At 39.0% G+C, this 21,862-nt stretch overlaps 1 protein-coding gene across 1 annotated transcript in view; it reads right to left on the bottom strand.

Moving 5' to 3' along the window:
- pkib (protein kinase (cAMP-dependent, catalytic) inhibitor beta) overlaps positions 1-21,494 on the bottom strand; it is a 29,045-nt gene extending 7,551 nt beyond the window's left edge. Inside the window, exon 1 of the mRNA XM_084919234.1 lies at positions 21,207-21,494. The gene's annotated coding sequence lies outside the window, so the exon portion shown is untranslated. The remainder of the gene's footprint in view (positions 1-21,206) is intronic.
- Between the last annotated feature and the right edge of the window lie 368 nt (positions 21,495-21,862).

Here is a 21,862-nt window from a genome sequence, read left to right as displayed (position 1 = left end):
TTCATTTTGTCTTTGATGATGCTCACGCCCTTTCATGTGGTCTGTCAAAACAAGGAAGTAATGGGATTTACTGACTTTATATTGACCCTATCCCATGTATCTCTAGTGAGGAAAGGTTATTGTGCACTACATATCTTTATTGCTTTAGTGTCTTGCCCTAGCTGTGTGTACGAAAACACTTTTCTCCACACCTAAGATATCAAAAGTAGTTATCTGAGTTACTGTTGGCTTGCTATCAGCTTGAAGAAGACTGACTATTCTCCTCTGACCTGTGATGTCAAACAAGATATTTTCACCTGCAGAAGCTCAGCTGACTGGGTAGCTTCTCTTTTTTGGAGCACTCTTTGTAAACCCTAAAGATTTCAGCAGTTTCTGAAATACTCAGACCAGCCCATGTGGCACAAACAACAATGCCACATTCAAAGTTACTTTGGTCACCTTGTTTCCCCAATTCTGATTCTTAATTTAAATGGCAGTCTACATGCCTCCATGTCATTAGCTGATTAGACTCAGTGTATATATAAAACGTAAATATATAGAATGAAATATAATGACAGCTCTTTCGGAGTACTGAATACTGGGAGTCTGTGATCCACGTGCACATCTTCGTCATTACAGTGATAGCCTTGACTTTTCATAATAATAGTACTTCATTAAACCGGAAAAGTGTATTTTTCTTAGAAAATGTTAAAAAAACAAACAAACACGGAAACTGGCTTCAGACAGAAGATGAAGCAGGTGGTATGTTCAGAAATTTTGCATCTGAAGGAAAAGAAGCAGAAGCCTGTTGACGATTACACAATAATCGGACGCACACTACTTCTAGTTGAGCTGTCAGATGTCAGACTATTCGTCCAAAGAGAGTAAAGGTTTTTGTGTTTTCCCCCTTGAGGTCCCGTGCTGAGCTTTTACAGTAGCTGCCTTCACTTGCTGCTTCCTTATGGGTCTGTCTGTCTTCAGTTTTCTATTTAATAACTTAAAAAGGTCCTCTATTGGCTTTAGTTTAAAGTGCCTGACTTGACAATTGAAGCGTATTGAATTTCTTTGCTCTTGAGAAACTCTTGCGTTTGTAGTGTGCTTTGGGAAATTATCCATTTGCATCATTTGGCGAGTCTCAGCAGAGTACAGGTCTGTTCACTTCAGGATTCATCCTGCTACTTCTATCAGTCACATCATCAATAAACACTAGTGACCTGGTTCCACTGGCAGTCATTCATGCCCATGTGATAACACTGCCTCCACCTCTTTGATGACATTGCATGCTTCATATCACGAGCTGTTCCTTTCCTTCTGGAAACTTTTCCTTTCCCATCGTTCTGGTACAAATTAATCTTAGATGTTTAGTCTAATCCAGCCCTCTTGCTCTTGAGTGTAACCAGTGGTTTGCGCCTTGTTGTAAACCCTCTTTATTTCCATTTATGAAGGGACCTCGACACTGATACGCCTCCCTCCCTAATAATGTTCTTGACTTCTTTAGATGTTGTGAGGCTGTTTTTCTTAACCATGGAAATGTCATCATGCACTTTGTCTTTTGTTGTTTTTCCAGGCCCTATTGACGGTGAGCTGGCCCGTACATTGCTTTTGGTAAAGAATATACCAGATTGTGGATTTGGTCACTTCAAGGCTTTGCTCTCTCTGAAAGCTTTATCTTTGGTTTTGGTTTTTTCAACATAACTGTGGCCTTCTTCACTTAAACTGACAACACTTTGGGATTCAACACTAAAACTATAAAAACAACAAAACACATATTCAACATTTTTTGAATCACCTTCGGATGTTTGCTTCATTTCATAAAATAACACAGAAACCATCAGCTAGCCATGAAACTGCTTGTTAGTCAATTGTCCAATTATTTTCGAGGTTGCAAATGGAGGAGTGTGCATTTAAAACAGAAAACTTTCCAAATAAATTCCTAAACAGTTGATACAAAATTTCATCCGCTAGAGCAGAAAGTCTGAATTTGAATCACATATTGATTGATTTCAAGTCTGTTGTGGTGGTTTATAGAAGCAAAACTACAAAAATTCTGTCTTTGTCCAACAAATTACAGACCTAAGTGTAAAGCCGTCATATTTACCAATTGGTTTTAAATATTCGATGATTATTTGGCACTTTTAATTACAGTGTTTTGTTGCAATATTAACTGAGACTCAACGTGCAAGTCAAAGGGGTCAACTGAACAACATCGGCTGTCCTCATGTTTCTCAAATCACTACCATTAAATTCAAATATAAATACATAGAATGAGCCATCTGTGTTCACATGACCACATCACACCTGCAATTTTAAGTGATTTCAAGTGAATTACTTTGTGGCTGCAGTACTAAATTTAGCCATTCAGTAAGTTTATACTGTAGGCGAATCCAGAATATCGTTCCAAATTTCACCTTCAGGGCCACGTGTCAAAGCTTCTCTTTGTTCAGCTTGGAGTCTAACAATAGGCGTTTGGGTCAAGCAGTAGGACGGATAGCTTGTCTCTCGGAAGTTTCAGTCTGGCTCAGAGGCTTCTCAAGCTGAGAAACTGATTATCACTGAAAAGCTCAGCTTTGACTATTAATCCTGCTAATTAAAACCAAACTTTGGCTCTTACACTGACTTGCTATAACAACTTTTCATTTAATACCAGGTGGTGGCCACAATCAGTCACTGCTGATCTGACAGCTTTCCAGGATGATTCAGCTCTGGGGGGTTTTAAACTGTCAGACTGAAGTGGAAGCTGAGAGGTTAAGAAGTTGTTTAGCCAGCTAAAATCACTAGCTTTCAGTGGCTTCACTGCTGAAATATCAGAATCAGTAATAGCTATTGTTATTCCGGTCCTAATTAGAACGCATGGTAACTTTCATTGAGCTACTGGATTAAGCACTGAACAGGCAGTGACCCATCATGTGAACAGTTTAATTTTAGCTGATAATCCAACAACAGTTTAGATGGGATTATCTTGTCAAGTAAACTGACCTACATAAGGTATCTGTGCCAGCTCAGGCAGACACAGGAACAAGCTGCAGGTGAATTATGCAAAAGGTTTATGTTATACAAGACTTTTCATGAAATAAACAGAGGTTGAAGCTGGCTTACAATAAAAAAAAAACAGGAAAGGTAAAGTCTATTTTCTCCTCTTCTTCTTTCAAACTCGTCACAGCTCTGCAATTACATAAAAACTCATTAATGTTGCAAATTGCTATCCAGGCTATTCCTAAACACAGCCACCGCTATTATTTTGTACTATATTATACACCACGTACTAAAGACATCCTGTCATGGGGCTACTGTGTAAATAATCATGCAGCTAAAATTATCCACTTACATTTGCCATGTGGGTATGTGCAAATGGAGTAAAAGCACTTTCACATGTCTGCTTCTCGAGCTTTAAAAGGGAAGGCTTTAAACAGCACTAAACACATTTGATGTTGGAGGTTAGTTTCGACAACAACAGCACAGGGCATTGTCTCCAACCAACCTCACAGGCTCTCGGTGCCAAGGAGAAAGGGTCTTTTCAGAAGAAGCCTTGTTGGCTTTTACAATGGCGCGCCTGCTATTCTAAATGGAAATTAGTGGAAGGAGGCTAAGCAAGAAAGCTCTCAGTCCTAACAGAAAGAAACCACGAGTAGCAAAAAGAAAGCAACGCTGAGAGCTCGATATCTTAGACTTTGTGCATCCACACAACTGATGTCAACATAATTTCCCTTCTGTCGTGTGGAGAAAATGCCAAACTTGAAAGTCGATCCAACAAACCTTTACCAACAAATCACAATATGATGCATGTCATTTACTGAAGCTTTTGGTAGCGTCTCTGCTAATATTTACAATATAAAATGCAACGAACAGACATGGTCCTGACTCTGATGACTCAGTATTTTTTCATTAATTAATATTATATTAATATTATATTAGGCTGCTTAGGCTGCTGCCCCCGCGACCCGGCCTCGGATAAAGCGGATGAAGATGGATGGATGGATGGATGGATAATATTATATTACGTTTTGGTTTATTCTGGTTATGTCTTTGACTAAGTTTTCTAGTTTTTAGGTTTTGGTTCCCATGTTCTCTCTGTTTCCAAGTCAGTCATGTCTCTGTGTAAAGCCCGTGTCTCTGAATCTGTGTCTTTGCACGTGTGTCGTGTTTCCTGTTTTACTGAAGGTTCGTGTCTTATGTCCTCCATGTCTCATCGTGTTGATTCGGTTCAGCTGTGTCTGTCATGCGGCGGCTGTGTGAAGGCAAAAGAGGACCCAAATGCACGGCTCTAGACACACGGGGATGAACTCAAAGGCAGGTCTTTATTAACAGGAACATAAGAAGTCATACAAAAACTATACTGGGAGCAACTAAAGCTGAGGCGCTGGGAAGACACGGTAAATGCACACAACCTAGAGGGACGACGCAACACGGAACAAAGGGATACTTTGACATAAATACACAGAAGGTAATGAGGGAAGTGGGAACACACGGGGAACGCAGCTGAGGACAATTACTCGTGACAGAGCGGGGAGGACACGAACCTGAAAATACTGACACCAAGATGTGGACCTTGAACACAACACAGTACACAGAGATGAGCACAGAGAGAGAGGCAGAGAACAAGGATGAATACACGAGGGGATGAGGAGAACACAGAACACAAAGGACGGGAACACGGTACCAGAACAAACACCACAATAACAGCATGGACACAGGGGGGATCCAAATACCAAACCAAACAATCCAATGAACATAAGGAACAAAATACAAAACCACAGGAAAACTAAGAACACTGGGTCAAAATGACCCAGGACCATGACAGTGTCTCCCTCCTGTGTGCTATTTCCTTGTTTCCCTCTGTATATATTTAGTGTGTGTTATCCTTTGTTCTTCATCGGTCCGTCTGCCTGTCATCCCCTGTGTTACCTCTGCTCTCAGTCAGCGGTTCAGGTTTTCTAGTTTGGTTTCTTGTTTCTTGTTTTCCCCAGTTTAGGTTTTGGATTAGTTTTCTCGGTTCCACATGTTTGTAGCAATGCTCAGCCATCAATAAAGGCTCGCCTTTTGTTATCCTTCACCACTGTCTGCGGTTGCCTACATTTGGGTCCACTTCTCTCTCGCGCGCGCGCCGCACGATTTGCCTCTGCAAATTGTGACACCAACTCAATATACTTTAGTTTGGTTCCAGAATTCCCTTTGCATTCATCTGGAATATCCAAAAAGATTTAATTTAAATAACTATGTTGTAAAACTTAGGGAGCAGAACTAAAGTCTGGCTCTAAACATATAGGTATATAATTAATTTTTTAAATTACTGTATGTTTAATTTTGTAATGTTTCACAACTTCAGAGTGTTTAGTGTTCAATTCATATCCGGTAAAAGACTAATAATGCATATTAATTTTAAAAGAAAACAGTTGGCACAAATCTCTCTTTTTTTTCATTAAATAGAACAGACACCATTTCTTTAAATGGAACCATATAAACCACCGAGGACAACATAACCTCATAACCACATAATCATTCCTCTGTGCAATGACTGAAGACACTCGAGGGGAACTAGAAATTGATTCTAAATAAGGACACTGTGTCCCCAAATTACATACAGCAACTGTAAAAACACTCCATTAAACGTTACTTAACTCAAAGCAATTCAAAGCCACCCAAAATTGAATTGACCATATTTAACCAGATGATACCTTCATTCTTTCTTATTTTGTCCATGAATGGAAATTATAGCCAGAGCTGTAAAATGGTTAACGATTGTGATGTGAAAATTATTCTCCAAGCTCATATCTAGCACACATATAGGTCTGGTTCCAATCTAAATGCTGGATGGTTAAGTAAGTTTATGTGACTAATAAGCTGTGACAGCAATGCTTTCTATGACAGTTTCTCTCACTCCCTCTTATTACATGCAGGATAACAACTGCTGAAGAGATTTTATTGCACTTACAGTAACAAAACGAATGAAAGTCCTGAATACAGCTGATTAATTTAACACTGGTAACAGATGGTACTGAATATCTGCAGATACGTGGAGCGAGGGTGGCATTGACTCAGGAGGTAGAATGGGTTGCCAATTATTCACAAAGTTGATTATTTGATCCATGGCTTCTTCAGACCATAAGACCAGTTAGAAAAGCACTTATAAAAGCAACGTATGAAGGCTTGAAAGTGGGTTGTATTAAAAAGCTCTTAAGTGTTTAATTACAGTAAAGAAGCACTATACCCCTTCCTGAATTCTTTCTCTTTATTTTGTTTGCCACTATAAATGTTTGCATGCTGACACAAACAATTGTCAGGCTACAAATTGGATAAAAGTCATTTTTTGAGACAAAATTATCATTATAGTCAAGATTTTCATAGTTTTATTGTATATTAAAGTCTTTTGGTTCTGCAATGTTGTTCAGAGAAGTTAAAAAAAATGAAACGACACACTTTGGACTTTTGATTATACCAGTTGGAACATCAGCGATAACCAATGACATGTGCTGTTAACATAAAGGGCTAAGATCATGAAATTGGACTTACACATTGATAATCTGAGTGCAAAGGTTGTTAAAATGTGTTTCACATTCCTGATCTATGTGCATCCATATAGTGCTGTGTAAAAGTATTTGCCCCTATCCTGATTTCTTACTTTTTTTGCCTAAGGGAAATACTTTTTCACAAGATTGCGGGTGCCAATCTAATTACTCGTTATCAAGAAAAGACGTCGGAGCTGGAAAACAATGGAATTGTCCTTACTAATAACTTACGCAGTCAGATAAAGACAGATATTCACATGAAGTGCTTCAAATTTGAGTTCAAGTAGATGGACTCCCTAAACTCACTTGATGATATTCTTCACTGCAAAATCCATTTAATCAACCGGCAAATTCAGTGTAGCAACTTTGCAAAGTCACATCCATCAAAGCATTCATCTCGCTAAACAAGAGACAATAATAGATTTCTCTTCCCCGTGCACAGCAATCTGGCCGTGCCTGCTGCCTGAGGCTGACCTCTGCTCAGCTACAACACACTCTCATTCTCGCAGTGTGACAGGCAGACCTACTGCACACTCTACAGCTTCTTACCAAGTATAGCATATGAGCTGGCAATGATTAAATGTAACATTATAAGGCTGTTTTATCGCCATTTGCAGCAACATCAAGAGAAATATTTAATTACACATCAGCCAGCTGTCAGTACGGATGTTTTTCATAGTTACGTGCACCGCTACGCTGACTCTCATGCTCGCTCAGGAAGGAGGAACAGTAAAATATTAATCCTGAGCAGTTTTTAAGCAGTTTCCCTCAACAGACTGTGTCACCACACTAAATCCAACCCCTATATGTCCATCCCTCTTCTCCTATAGTCAGCGTATTAGTCAGTAAGACTGTGGGGGTTTAGGCTGTAAAACAGCCCGCCTAAAGAGGAGCTACAAAAGAAGTGATGTTTACACAGCCGGCACAGACACGAGAAGTTTTAGATGAATAAATAATGCCTGGAATTAAGTCCCTCGCTATTTTTAGTTCCTCATACCCTGTGATTAGACCCCGTTCTTCTCCTGACTTTTTTTTGAACTGTTATCCTAAAGCTTAACATGCTGTAGCTGCCATGGAAACTGCACCATTGTTATGAAGGCAGCTACAGTATATAGTGGAGGAGGGGAACCGAGGAGGAAACATTCAACTGCAGTTGTATGTTTGTTTTTTTCTAATAAAAATAAAAATGTGATTACATGACATGTAGTCTTAAGATTGAGACAATCAAAAGTGATGAAATATAAAGACGTGCAGTATTACGCAGTACGAAACTATCAAGGTATACGCATAAATCCCAACTAAGCAAAGCAATGATGGAAATAGCCCTCATCATCTCAGTCACATTAAACCAGGTGCACAGAAGGTCATGCATTTATGAGCGTAGACGAGGTGAAGCCCGACACTGATATCAGCAGTTGGTTTTCAAAAAGCTACAATATTTCTTTTTCTTCCTAAGCAGCAGCAGTGAAGAGAGAGACAGAGAGAGAAATGGAGGGAAAAGGGAGAGGTGAGACTGATCTAATGAGACAGTGTGATCACAGCCTCCTTTCAGATCTCACAAACATCCCAGGCAAATGTTCCGTCTTTCCCGCTGATCCGAGCGCCCCGTCTTCTCACCAAGGCTTCCTGCTTTTATGTTTCACAAACCAGACGGAAAATTCACCAGCGTAGGCTTTTACTTTGTAGATAATTTGCTTTGTGTGTGTGTGTGTGTGTGTGTGGGGGGGGGGGGTACATAAAAACCAGCATGACTTGGATGGTGCACAAAATCTCTTAAAAATGTTACAATCTGGGGTCTTATCTTATCCCTTTTTCAAAAAAGAACATCTACGAATGATTTACTAAACATAAATCACGCCCTATATTATAAAGGCCCTATATTAATGGTAATTGTTATTTCAGAGGGTAATCTTTCTGAAGGTGAAGTGAAACAGTTCACTTCACAGGCAAGTGAACTGTCCAATTGTAGCTAAGTGACTAACCAGGCTTGGCAGGGATTTCAGCTTTGAATTTTTACACATGCCACAGATCTGTGCATTGTACTGTAGTCATGGTACAGATTTTGCAGTGTGCTTCTCTATTTTTAACCTTTCCAAAAGTGAAATAAGTAGATTACTTCGTTAAGTAGTAACCTAGTGTTACATTCAAGGCCAAGGAGTATTGTCTAACAGATCTGGCAGATGATTATAAATGCCGTCTTAAAGCCCTAGAGTCAAATTTTCAGTTGGAAGAGCTCTTTGTTTCTACATAGTACTGTTAGAAATAAAACAAAATAAATCTGCTGCTGGCTCATCACTGTATATTTTATAAGGCTACAGAAGTAGGGGGTCCACTGGGTCATCAAGGCTTACTTAGACTCTTTGCCCTAACATCATAATTTAGGAATTCCATATTTTCTGGTACTTGGAAAAGAATTCCAGTATCACGTGTTTCAGGTGACACGAGAAAAGGCCCCTTTCCCACTGGGAGCCAGTGGGGATATGTTTAAGCTAACATGAGAGGCCCACCACTCTAACGACAGTTGGTTTACTGGTGCATCCTCAGTGTTAAATGAAACTCATCATTTAGAATTATACAAAGCACACATGTGTTTGTTCGTTCTTTGTAATCACCTAAGCAGGATTATGATGAGTCTCAAGCCGATAAACTCAGCATGGACCAATATATCATCCAAATGTTGGATCGGTCATAAGAAACTTCATGTGTGACATCAAAGACTGGAAAGTTGAGATAGCAGGATGAGAAAGGTGTATATCCTTCACGAGGAAAAACAAGGACTTCAGTATCACAATCATTCAGTCCTAACAGAGTTTCAGAAAGTATCCACAACATAACAAGGATTTTTATGTCATTCAGCTATACTGTTACTGGTAAAGTCCAAGTAGTACTTCACATCAAAGCCCTTTTAAGCAAACCGCCTTCTCTGTTATTAACCATGTTTAATGTGCAGTGGCAACAAAAACAAGCCTTTCTATAAAACGAGGCCCATAAAATGGGCTCCACTTTGCCAAATATGAGACAGATTGAGCAGCTTTTCAGAAGGGTCAATCACAACAACAGAACACCCAGCTATTTACAGCAATTAGCGCACTTGACAGAAAGCTGTAGAGAATGGCTGGCAGGCAGTGCTGGCAAAAGCTTTGGGGATGATCTGAAGAACAGACTGTTTTGGGGGAAGTACGACTTTTGGACGTCACGTTCTAATTAAGAACTGATCTCGACCGTGCATAAATAAGCTCCGCAATTTGATCCGTTGGAAAGGTCAAACATTAGAAAATCACATTGTCAAACCCTACACAATGACCTATTTTTTGTATTTCACCATTCATTACACAACTGTTGCTATTGATCTCTGTGGTGTTTCAAATTAAGTGAAGGTGAGAATGGATTGGTGGCTTCGGTGCATGATCTTTACTTGCCCTTTACAGGTCAACACACACATTATCTACCTTCTAAGTAGGAATTCTACTCAGGTTGTGAAAAGTGTTTCATCTTCTTGATTTCTTATAATAATTCTGATGATGTCAGGGTTACTGTGCAACTTTTAATGAAAAGCCTTCATTGTAAATATTAATTTAAGGGAATCCGCATTTTGTATTTAGCGACAAATGTAAGGTTCAACACTGGAGCTTGACCCATACCATCAACTAAAAGTAAGGATGTCCCCATCTTTACTGCATTTTTCTGTATACATGGCTTACAAAATCACAATGCTTCCTTTAATGAACCACCAAATTTTCTTAAGTTATCAACCACTTAGACCAGAGGTCTCAAACTCGCAGCCCAGGACCACTACCAGCCCACATCACCACTACTTGTGGCCCATATATTGATGTAAAGACATATAAAGCAATTTGGCCCTTGACATTACTTTCTCTGTTAGGGAGGATTTATTTGTTGTTGAGTTCAATGTTAAAATAGGTTCTTTAAAAAGAAAAAAATATTTAACATGAAGGCAATATGAGCAGAGAGTACAAACATGTTGAGGGATTGGCTGCGTTAGTTCAGTGAGAGAGTTATTTGTAAAGAAAACTATTTTCACTGGGAGTCAAACAGATGAGAGACAACGTTACTGTCATCCATCTATCTGGATTAAAAAAAAAAAAAAAAACTACTTCCAAGGCTTCGGGACTTCAGCAAACAAGAGTGAGAACCATTACCCAAAACTGGAGAAAACTTAGCAGTGTTAAATCCCACTAAGGATGGCCATCCTAGCAAAAACTACTCTAAGAGTGCATCAACCACTCACTTAGGAGGTCACAAAAGAACCCAGAACAACATCTAAAAAACTACAAGCCTAGCTTTTTCTTGGTTAAGGTGAGTGTTCATGACTCAACAATAAGGAAGAGACTGGGCAAAAAATGGCATCTACAATTTAGTTCCAAGACTAAAACTATTGATTAAGAAAAAGAATACAAACACATTTGCCAAAAAACCTTTTTGATGATCCCCAGGAATTCGGACAAAATATTCTCTGCATTTCACAAACGAACATCATACCAACGGTCAAAGTCAAAGTCAAAGTAAACTTTATTGTCATCTCTGCTATATACAGTACAGTATATAGAGAGAGGAGACAAATATGGTGGTGGTAGTGTGATGGTCAGGAGCTGCTTTGTTGCTTCAGGACCCGGACAACTTGCTATAACTGATGGAACCATGAGTTTTGCTCTCTTCCTAAAGGAGAATGTCTGGCCATGAGTTTCTGTTCTAAAGTTCAAGTACACTTCAGATGACAATGATCTGAAACACACTTACAAGTCTACCTCTGATTTGGCCGTTCAACCACCTTTATTTTAGAGCCATTAAAAGTCCAGGCTCAAAAACTCAAGAAATATCCAATGTGGATAAATTGTATAAAATTCTGCAACTAAGTAAGTTGCAAGTTATCACAAATGTTTGACTACAGTTTTTTCTGCCCACAGTGGCACGATCAGTTATTAGTTTTAGAGGCCAATTACTTTTTACATAGGGCCAGGTAGGTTTGGAATCTAATGAAATCATATAAAAACTGCATTTTGTATTTATTCAAGTTATCCTTGTTAAAAAAAAAAAAAAAAAAAAATATATATATATATATATATATATATATATATATTTTTTTTTTTTTTTTTTTTTTTTAAATCAGAAACAGAGCACATGCTTTTTTTCCCACAGAAAACTAAGGTGCACATGGATCAGAAAGAATTAGAAAACATTTTAAACCTTTGGACTCAGATTAGGAATCTGTGAGTTCTATTTCATGACCTTTGCCCTATATATTAACGATTCATCCGAATAACTAGCATACTCATGATACATGATAGGTTGTTGTTTATCATTTATAATCCCACTGGTGATATTAAGAGTCCAAAAAGCTATTTGCTAACTATTTTCTAAACAAGAGTCTAAAACCAATGTTGATACACAATAAATCCGAGAAATCTTGACAATAAAGAACATTTTGCATTAATAAATTGATTTTTATCCAAATTTTGGCATGATAATTATTATAGTATGTATACAGTCTTAAATTAGTAATATCCATTGCTACACAGCACATGCATGATGCAAGAAGGACAGTGCATACTGCTGTCATATCAATATATTGGCATAAAACCTGTTGTTTTGCAAAGTGCAACCAAGGCCATCATCCACCCTGAGGCATCCGCTGAAGAGAGTGTTGTGTCAGCAGCGATGTGGCACAGGCGGATGCAGCTACATGTGCTGCCCAGGCAATTGGGGCATTGGTCCACACAAACACACATGCGCACACAGAGCTGTCACCCTATGTCAGCAGAGGCGTCTCACTTTTGTGTTGGGTTTGTTTGTGACTAAAGCTGCACTGACCTCCTAATTCTAACCTAACAGTGATAGAGGAGGATGTTAGAGCCACTTCTATACTGAAGTTTAAACTTATCAGCATAGAGCATTTTCCCAGCATTTCCTTTAGCTTCTCCTGAAAAAAACAACAACAACTATATCTCAGTGACCAGACATGAAATAGGGCTAAAATATAACCTGTTTACCTACATCAGGAATCCACAACATTGAAAAGTGCAAGGACGGCTGTCATTGGCTGTATATGTGTTCTATAGTTTAAATAGAGGAACAATGGTCAGCATTTTCAAACCGTCTCTCCAGAAAAAAGCCCTCACAGCTAGAGCAGGGCGATATGACCAAAAATATTTATCACGATATACATTTAAAAATTTGCGATAACGATATAACTGACGATATAATTGACACTAGACAAAATACTTTACAACTCCACAACTTTATTAGTGCAAAAAAAACCCCATCAATGTATTTTCACTTAAACAAGCAGCTGTTTTTATGTGCATTAAAGTTATATAAAAATTTAACAGTGCAAATGCAAATTCCTTGCTGACAGTTTAACCAAAAGGCATTTCCAGTGGAAACTGGCCGACATATCCTCAGCATAAGCATGTATAATATCCACAAAACTTAAAAAGAGGTTATACACACACAATACGGTAATATTATGTTGAAGCACAGTACGTATCACTCCGCGAGGCTCCTGCCTACGATAGCCGTAATGCTCCGACAATCCATCAAGCGGTGCGGCTTCGTAGCTTAGTCGTACTAAAACAGTTGACAGATTTTCGAGCGCCGTGTACATAAAATCGTTTCGAGGTCAGTAAACACAACCAGAATTCATACATAAGGCACACGGGATTATAAGGGGCACTGTCGATTTTCAGAAAAATCAAAGGATTGATTTTAAGTGTCCCGTATTTTCCAACAAACACGGTAATAACGACGGCCCACTAGCATCCTCTACCAAAAATAGTGCTTTGTTGTGTATCTGACGGATGAACGCTAAACCAGTCCCACACCACTGAAGTCGCAGCATTTTTACAAACCAATTCTGGTTCATCTGTTTCATTTAACGATCCGCTTTCGCCCTCCTCATTCTCCGTCACCGCCGCCATGTGCGTATGTAAACAAAGGCACTGCGCATTGCGCGTTTTACCCATATTCTATCGCGATATTTCATTTTCTTATCATTGCCCAACATTATACCGGTGTTACCGTGAATGGTATGATATGGCCCAGGCCTACTCACAGCAAAAGAGAAAAATAACATCCATGGCACAGCTGCACATCTCCAGTTTTCAAAGTGCCAGAAATGGACAGATTAGAGCCTAATCTGACACCAGAAAGATGCGAGTGTGTGGATTTTTCCTTTTTTGAAAACAGCTATTAGCTACAAATAACAATATGAGGGAGGTGAGGGTGAACCACAATACCAAACAGTGTACTATAAAGCCCCACAAAGGCAAGGAGAGCAGCAGATTAAGAGAATAAAGTATTTTCATCATTAGTAAGGATACACTGATCAACAGTTTTGACTACAACAAAAAAGGGCAATCTAAGCATCTGAATTTATTCAGTTCAATTCTGTGTCTGCAGCAGAGCAACATTTATTGCTAACCCCTTGGCACCCCCCATTTGCTAAGGATAAATGTGTATTCCTAGAATGGTTGGCATGTGGTTGCTGGAACTTGGTCACATGATCGCAAAGAGTACTGCACCAAAAACCTCCTTATAATCATCTTGGTTGCTAGGAGATGGCAAATAACCACCAAGTGGTCATGAAAGCTGAAAATCTGCAATGAAACCCAGGAACAATGTTTTGTGCTGCACCACAAACCTCTTTGTGATCTATTTTGCCTAGCACCAGAGCAAATTTCCTAGTTACCAAAGCAATCCCAAGCAGGACTTCCATACAGTACTATATAGCTTTGTAACCACTTTCACATAATGACAACAAGCAACCTCCAGCAGTTGGCAGTTGCCAACTACCAATAACAATGGAAGTATTCAATAAAGAGTCTCACATTGAAATAGTAGTAGTCTAAAAACTTTTTGAGTTCTTGAAGGTTCAATGAATATTTGTTCAAGAACATTAGTTGTATGATGGATGTCAAAGCTCTTCTCTTTCCCTTTGAGAATCGGGACAGATCACAAATCTACAGTGGGTTTAACTGTTAAAAATTAGAATGTTTTAATTGAACAGTTAAGATTTTCTAATACTTCCACCTTGCTGCCATACGTAGATGCAAATGTGCCAAGTTGCCAGGTACAGCCACAGCGAGGCCTCCTCAACCAAACCCTTCTCAATGGTGGCCACTGAAACACCATTCAAGCATCTGAACCTTTCACTCTTTGACAGCCTCTTCATTTACCAATCAGCAGAATGAATTCGTCACATGGTTGATGTCTGACAAACTGTTTTGAGATGCTGTGCCCGTTTCTGGGGCAGTAAGCATCTCACACTACAATTACAGAGAAAAACTAAGCAGCGGATTCTATTGTATGGTCTGATACACTGATAGGGTCATTGACCTGTGGATTTGATGGATGCCTTGGGAATTACAAAAAAGCCTTTGTCTCCATAGCAAACCATCCATCTCATCGACTGTTCCCTTCCCATCTAATCAGTATGGATAAGCTGGCAGCAGGAGAGATGACACTGATGAACCCCCGTCCTTTCCCATAGAGTCAGGCAGTGGCATGCTATGAAGTTTTGTTGCCACCCCACTGCCTTGCATCAGGCAGGGCTGCTGTGAAAACAGGCATGAAGAGGTTGGGGTCAGAACAGTCTAACACAACCCTCTGTTCCTATTATCATCTGCTGTCCTCTGCATCTCAGCAAAACATCCCTGCCATTTCATATGCCCTCCACAGCCAGGTGGGAAAAGAACTGACTGACATGTTTTAATGGCAGAAAGATAAAAGTAGCAGCAGCTAAATGGCAGCAAGCCATAGGTCACAGTAAAGGGCAACAGGCTTTACAGAAGTAGCGGCTTGGACTACACTCTTATAGGTCACTGGTCAATACATAGGAATGACTTGCATTTTGCACAGAAAATTACTGCTTCCAACCTCAAATAGGCAAAACCCATAATCAATGGGAATTGCATTCAGCACCTGGTGGTAAAACTGTTAGCGACAGGCGACAGTTAGCTGTTGCCGTCTCTCTCTTGCAGCAGAAAGTCGAAATTCCAACTTTAAAAGTGGGCCCATCTTCATCAAAACTTCATCCATCTTCGAGCACAAATTTAAGGCAGACAGCAGATGTGTTCACACATCGCAGCTTCAAAACAACATGTGGTCCTTTATTTTCAGTCTTAAGCTAGGAAATTGTAGAAGGGCCAGAGCATAAGTCTCACTGAAACATTCTGAGCATTCCCCTTTACGAATTTCTGGTAGAGAGCAGAACTCGTGGTTCCATCAATTATAGCAAGTTGTCCAGGTCATGAAGCAGCAAAGTATCCCTAGATCACACTACCACCACCATGTTTAACTGTTGGTGTGATGTTATTTTTTTATAAAATTCTTTGTTAGTTTCATGTCAGATGTAACAGAAAGCTTCCAAAAAATGAAACAGACCTCAACAGTCCGCAGAATATTTTCCCAAAATTCTTGGGGATCATCAAGGCGGATTTATTTTGGCAAATGTAAACCCTAATAGATTTGTAATCCTTTCCAAACTGAGGGGGGGTGCTGCTATTGAATTTTTTTTTCCAAATTTAGTTTTTTCCATCTCCAAAACATAGGGTTGGGGTTATTAAATCTCAAAGGGCTAAAATAAGATAACAAAGTGCCTCCAGCAGGATAACTATCACTTGTCATGGCTGCCCTTCTCTGAGTCAAGTTCTGCTAGAGGTTTCTTCCTGTTAAAAGGGAGTTCTTTCTTCCCACCGTTGCCAAAAGGTTTGTCATAAAGGAATGTCTGATTGTTGGTGTTTTCTCTTTAAGGTTGTAGGTTCTTTATCTTCCCATATAAAATGCTTTGAAGCAACTATATAAATAAAAATAAACTGAAATTGAAACAAGCTGATCATTTTCAAAATTAGATTCATCAGCTTTGTGGATACAGTCATTTCTAAATGCATTGATTTTTTTGTCAAGATTTGGTCAGTTACTTATAACACTCTGAGCCGAGTTGATTTCTTTGCAAAGTGCTGCATAAATAAAGTCTGATTGATCATTAGCGTACTTAATATTCTGATGAACATGTCATTTGTGAGTGTGTATATGTGTTTTTTTATCATAAACATTTTTATAACAATTATTATTTAAATGTATTTGTGGCTGGTGTGGTTTGTGGCTCAGCTGCAGGGAAGGAGTGGAGCAGCGGGTTCAGAGTGTGGTGTCAGGGAAGGTTGGTTTTCGCAGCCGGCAAGCATCATCTAATCATGCCTTCCCTATTTCAGTAGCGGCCAGGCCGCAGAGGAGGAGAGAGCTGCTGGGGCAACGAGCCGGTGCAAAGTCGGAGCAGTGAGCACTGCAAAGTGTTGAAGCGCACAGTGAAAAGCCACAGAAACACTGTGAATAAAATAAAAAGCAAAACGTGAGCTTCTGAGTCGCGTCGGGTCCTTTCGGTTACAGTATTGTTACTTACATATTAAAATATCTGTATAACCCAATAAGAAAACAATATCTCCAAAAAGTCAAAGAGCCATGATGTCATTACTCCATTATGGTATTGGTGTGTGTGTGTCTATCGTTATCATTCAGTTTTAATAATGCATCGGATTAGTTTAGTGGCTCCGTTGTTAGCTTTCTCCTGCTGTTTGCCATTTACAACCTCTGAGTTTCATCTTCTTTACTGCAAGATGATAAATGCCACCACTATAAGTTATTAAATAGTGACTCTAGTGGGTTAAATTGGTGGATGAACCTTTTAGAATAACAGCAATTTTTAATCTAACTTTTAATATCATAAAAGTATATATGATATTTTCTCCCACCTCTAAAACAATCTGTGGTATTAGCAGCAGGACTACCTCGTTAGACTAACTAATTACATTTAAAAAAAACTAAACACTAGAACTACCAACAATGGTGCATTTTAGCTTGATAAATGGCTTATAGCTAACCTCCATAATGTAAATTTGTTATGCATAATCTATAATAAATTAGTCATTAAAGTTGCTGTTGAGAATCAATCTAAAGTGTGTTTTTAGTGCTCAAGTAGAAAATCGCTATATAAAAACCAGTCCATTTATCATATATTGTAAACTAATCCCTCCAATCTTTTTGCCAACAAAATGTTCAAGTTTTGAGAATTATTACAGAATTTTTCTCAACACAACACATCAGCTTTTAATATCTTTGGTCTAAAGATCATCAGTGTTGCTTAAACTTCGATACACGCTAGTTCTTACTCAGTCTTGGCTTTTAATGAGAGGAACTGTTAGATAAGAGCTGAAGATAAGCTGCTCAGCAATGTGGAGGCCACTGAAGATTAAACAGTTTTATAGGTAGAGCAGTCACCTGATTACTGATAACATTAGCATGCTTGGTCCTTGTAAAAGATAAAATTATGCTAACTGGAACTGTTCAGGAGGATACTGATAAAGGACTGAGCAACGAACCACATCTGGCACTTCTGGGACTGCGAAATCACAACGGGTGGGAGGAGAGCATGGTGTGATGCCATCATCTGTCGGCCATCATCAATGTTAAAACAAAGTGACGTGAAGACTGATTCTCAAGAAAGACCAGGATGCAGTACAATCCTTCCACTCCTGCATTGTATAATGCTTACACAAGTACATTTGAAAAGCTTCGAAACTTTTATGTTTTTGTATTTTACCAACATCAGAGCTGGTATGATCACTATTTAAGAAAGATTTGTTTTAATGTAACAAAATGGTCAATTCATTTAAAGCTAAATGTAAGCCAACAACATATGTTAAAAGCGACACCTCTTATGTAAGCAGCTTTACAAAGCTTTTGAGCCTATTTTAGCTACTTGTTTTGGTTTCGCTGTTCATTTGTTTTGGTTTATTCGCACTGCTCTCATTGATACTGTGTTTAGCAAAAAGTAGAGCCTGACTCATTTATTGGCAGTCCGATATTATTGGGTGATCTTAGGTATTTGGTGATCTATTGGCACCAGCATTCAACAAATTACCAGAGGGTATTCTGCAACTTCCTAGGTGGCAACACATGTTTGGAATATCACAAGCACAATAACTATCTGCTCTGACCAGAGTTGGCAGAGCATGAACAAGAATAAAAGTCTCTTGTTTAGGCCAAGTTACTAGTAGCTCATAACCTAAGATAGATGCTGTTCATTATGCAGGCTTCTGTCATAAAATGGAATTCATTTGCCATTTTGGTTAAAGCCCAATGTATATAGGATTATATGTATATAGAATTTTTAAGATCAATGTCAGTAACAATATTTGGTGATTTTAAAAATCCAAAATATTCTAATATATCAGCCAGGTTTTTTTGGTTTTTTTGCTCTTTTAGACACACGAAACATAAACAGATTTCCCTAACATTTGTTATGTGTACTATACTCTTTGACGCTCTCCAATCAGCTGGTTGTTGCGTTTATGTATGGGGTTGCAAACGTATGTTTTCCTAATACTGCTGAGTGCCCTCTGGTGGAAAACTGTACAACGTAAAATAATGTACAATGTTAAATTTTCCCTTATTAGCAAATAGATCAGCAAATAGTTAACATCGGTCAATAATACTGGCCTACCAATAAAAATCAGATCGGCTCTATTTTTTGTTTTAAACCGAGAATTACGCAACTGTTACCCACTTCCAAATTTCTGGTATCATACTGGGAGTTGAATGAAACCTAAACAGCCCCACTAAGTAATGACAACATTCTTCAAATAGCTAGAAACACAACTTTATATAAATGCTAATCTTGCTGAGGCAGTTGTTTGCCAACACTGCTGTGACTATACAGTATAAAAGGTTACAATAGGTCTTTTTTTAACATCAAAAGGATTCCTTTTGTAGAAGAACGAATAAGTTACAATAAACACGACCAAAACTCAAAAATAAATGAATAAAAAATAATAACAACACGGGCAGGGTTTGGTAATCTTTACAAAAGCGCTATTTTACAACAATTTCTGACATAAAAAACAAAAAGGTACGGAGCCTTGAGACATAATGGAGCGTTATAATACCTGCTTATTAAGCCATGTCTATTGTCTCAAAAACATTTTAACTGCTGTAACAAATTTTCTGATGTTGGAATAAATAAAGTACATGCTGTCTAATTCAATTCAGTTTTATTTATACAGTGTCAAATGACAACAACAGTTGCCTCAAGGAGCTTTATACTCTAAGGTCTAATCTTATCTTAATGAAGTCGCCACCGCCTATTAAGTATAAATTAACCTATCGATATATATTAATATTCTACCACATGTGACTATTCTGCAGTTGGCTGGTCTGGTTAGGAGGATTATTTAACACTTTATAAAATTATTAACTATAATCACTGCAATATTTCATTATTTTAAATACTAGAAAAACAGAACAATAGTGAAAAAGAAAAAATGTGCAGGCCCACATTGAAATAGAGTAACTAGAAAGCTCTGCGGGCCACTTTGAGCCTTACCTGTCCAAGAACAAATAAAATTAAAAGTATTCCATTTCATAACAAATAGCAGCCCAACAGCTTTGAATATAGTCAATTTTAATTTAACGAAGACAAACTATATATGTGTCTACATCCACTGCTATTGAGGTTCAGCAAAATCAAGAGTTTAATTTTCACATTCCTTAAGTGGTTTTGTCAAAAACAAAGGGAGCCACTGGTTTGAGACCGCATTGCCCACACAGCGTGTGGCTGATTCTCAAACATGACCTCATGGTGATGTAATTAACACAGGGTGAAATCATAAATTGAAACAAAGTGCCTTGGAGCTAAAATGACTATGAAAAATAGGAAGGCTCTGCTAACACCCAGGCCGACCCCGGACTGCAATTTCTTTACCTGACATTGTACAACTATGATTCACTACAGAGCTCGTGCAAGACGATGCAACACAGAGAGGCAGACAGACAGGGTTTTAAATCCTGAGCTGTTTTTGGGAACATGTTTAGCTTCACCAAAGCATAAAGACTGAGGCTTGTTCAAGGCCCTTTGCTCACTAGGGGGTCTGAAACTCATATGAATGTGAAATGAGGTTGTGCTGAGGATAAGGACAAACATAGCAAGGCTATTAAGAGTTTAGTAGATTAAAGGGTTTAACAGTGTCACCTGTTAATATATAACAGGCAGGTATGAAGCATTATAAAAGATTAATTTTAGTGAAGGTTTAGAGTTTCCAGCCTCTTGTAGTGATGTTTGTGGTAGATTATGTATCTGTATCCTTGTGAAAAAAAGGTGTCCTTTAAAATGAAACCAAAAGCCTGTTCTCCTGCGAACATTCATCCATGTTTTCAATCATTTTAAACGCAGCCTGAGAATTATCCCAACACTTCATGCCTGAAGGTCACAGTTTACCCACCTTTTAATAAACCAAAGCAGATAATCCAGCTACCATCAACCTCGCTGCTGGGAGCCTGTGGCATTTTTATGTGAACAGCTGATGCGCTCAGTGCTACCAGCTCATACGGAGTTGACAGGTAGGCTGCTGGAGTTGACACCTGTCAACGTTTACAATAAGGTGCTGTTCGGTTTGAACGAGCCTTCAGCTGGTGCCAGATGTGAGTGCTGCTGGCAGATAAGTCGATGCTCCTGTTGCTTTCTCTCTCTCTCTTTTAATCACTTTCGGCGCACATAATGGCTCCAGCATGCCACAATAATTCCACCCTGCCTTTAATCTATGGAACCAGCAGCTCTCCTGCAGTCTGCCTCAGAGGCACATGAGCAGGCAACAGTCTGCTGTCCTACCTGTGGAGCAGAACAAGTGTAGGTATATGTGCGCAACGACGAACACTCACCAACTGATTTCAGTGCGCTTCAGGCGAGGGGGGCATAAGGGACCTCCAAGGAGTAAGAAGTTGGAATTAGCCGCCAGCCACCATCTTCCGCAGGGACGAAGAAGAGAATGTGCGCAGTGTCAAGGAGTCCGCCCGATACGACACACCACACCGCCTCATTCCAGATGACAGCGCCGGACCCGCGGCACGGTGGACTAAATGATGAGCGGTGACAGCACACGGACAGAGGAGCGCTTCACTGCGCGCTCAGCAGCGGCAACAAGGAGGCGGGTCAAGACGCACGCGCTTAGGCCGGGAGATACAGGAAGAGAGGGGAACTCGGCCTTCAAAATAAGAGCAACAGCAAGCGTTAGAAATAGTAGGCAAGATGACATAAACAGAAAGATTCATTGAATATATGGATTAAAAAAAAATAAAGCAGTACTTAGTTGTAATGTCAAGTAATTTTACAATGGCAGCAAATCCGCTTTGTATTTAGTGGACGACAGTGACAGCCATAAAAAGTTAAAAACAAGCAGGAGGGATTTGGAAAGCTTGAAGAGTTTGACTAAATAAAATAGAAAATGTGAAAACAATCAATTAAAAATATGCAAATAGAATATAGATGATTTATTATTATTATTATTGATAACAACAACAACAACAACAACAACAAT

Source organism: Perissodus microlepis, chromosome 22, assembly GCF_051167445.1.
Source record: "Perissodus microlepis isolate ML-2025 ecotype Zambia chromosome 22, ASM5116744v1, whole genome shotgun sequence".
NCBI lineage: Eukaryota > Metazoa > Chordata > Actinopteri > Cichliformes > Cichlidae > Perissodus > Perissodus microlepis.
The sequence above is the reverse complement of the archived record's forward strand: the minus strand, read 5'-3'. Positions and strand labels throughout refer to the sequence as shown.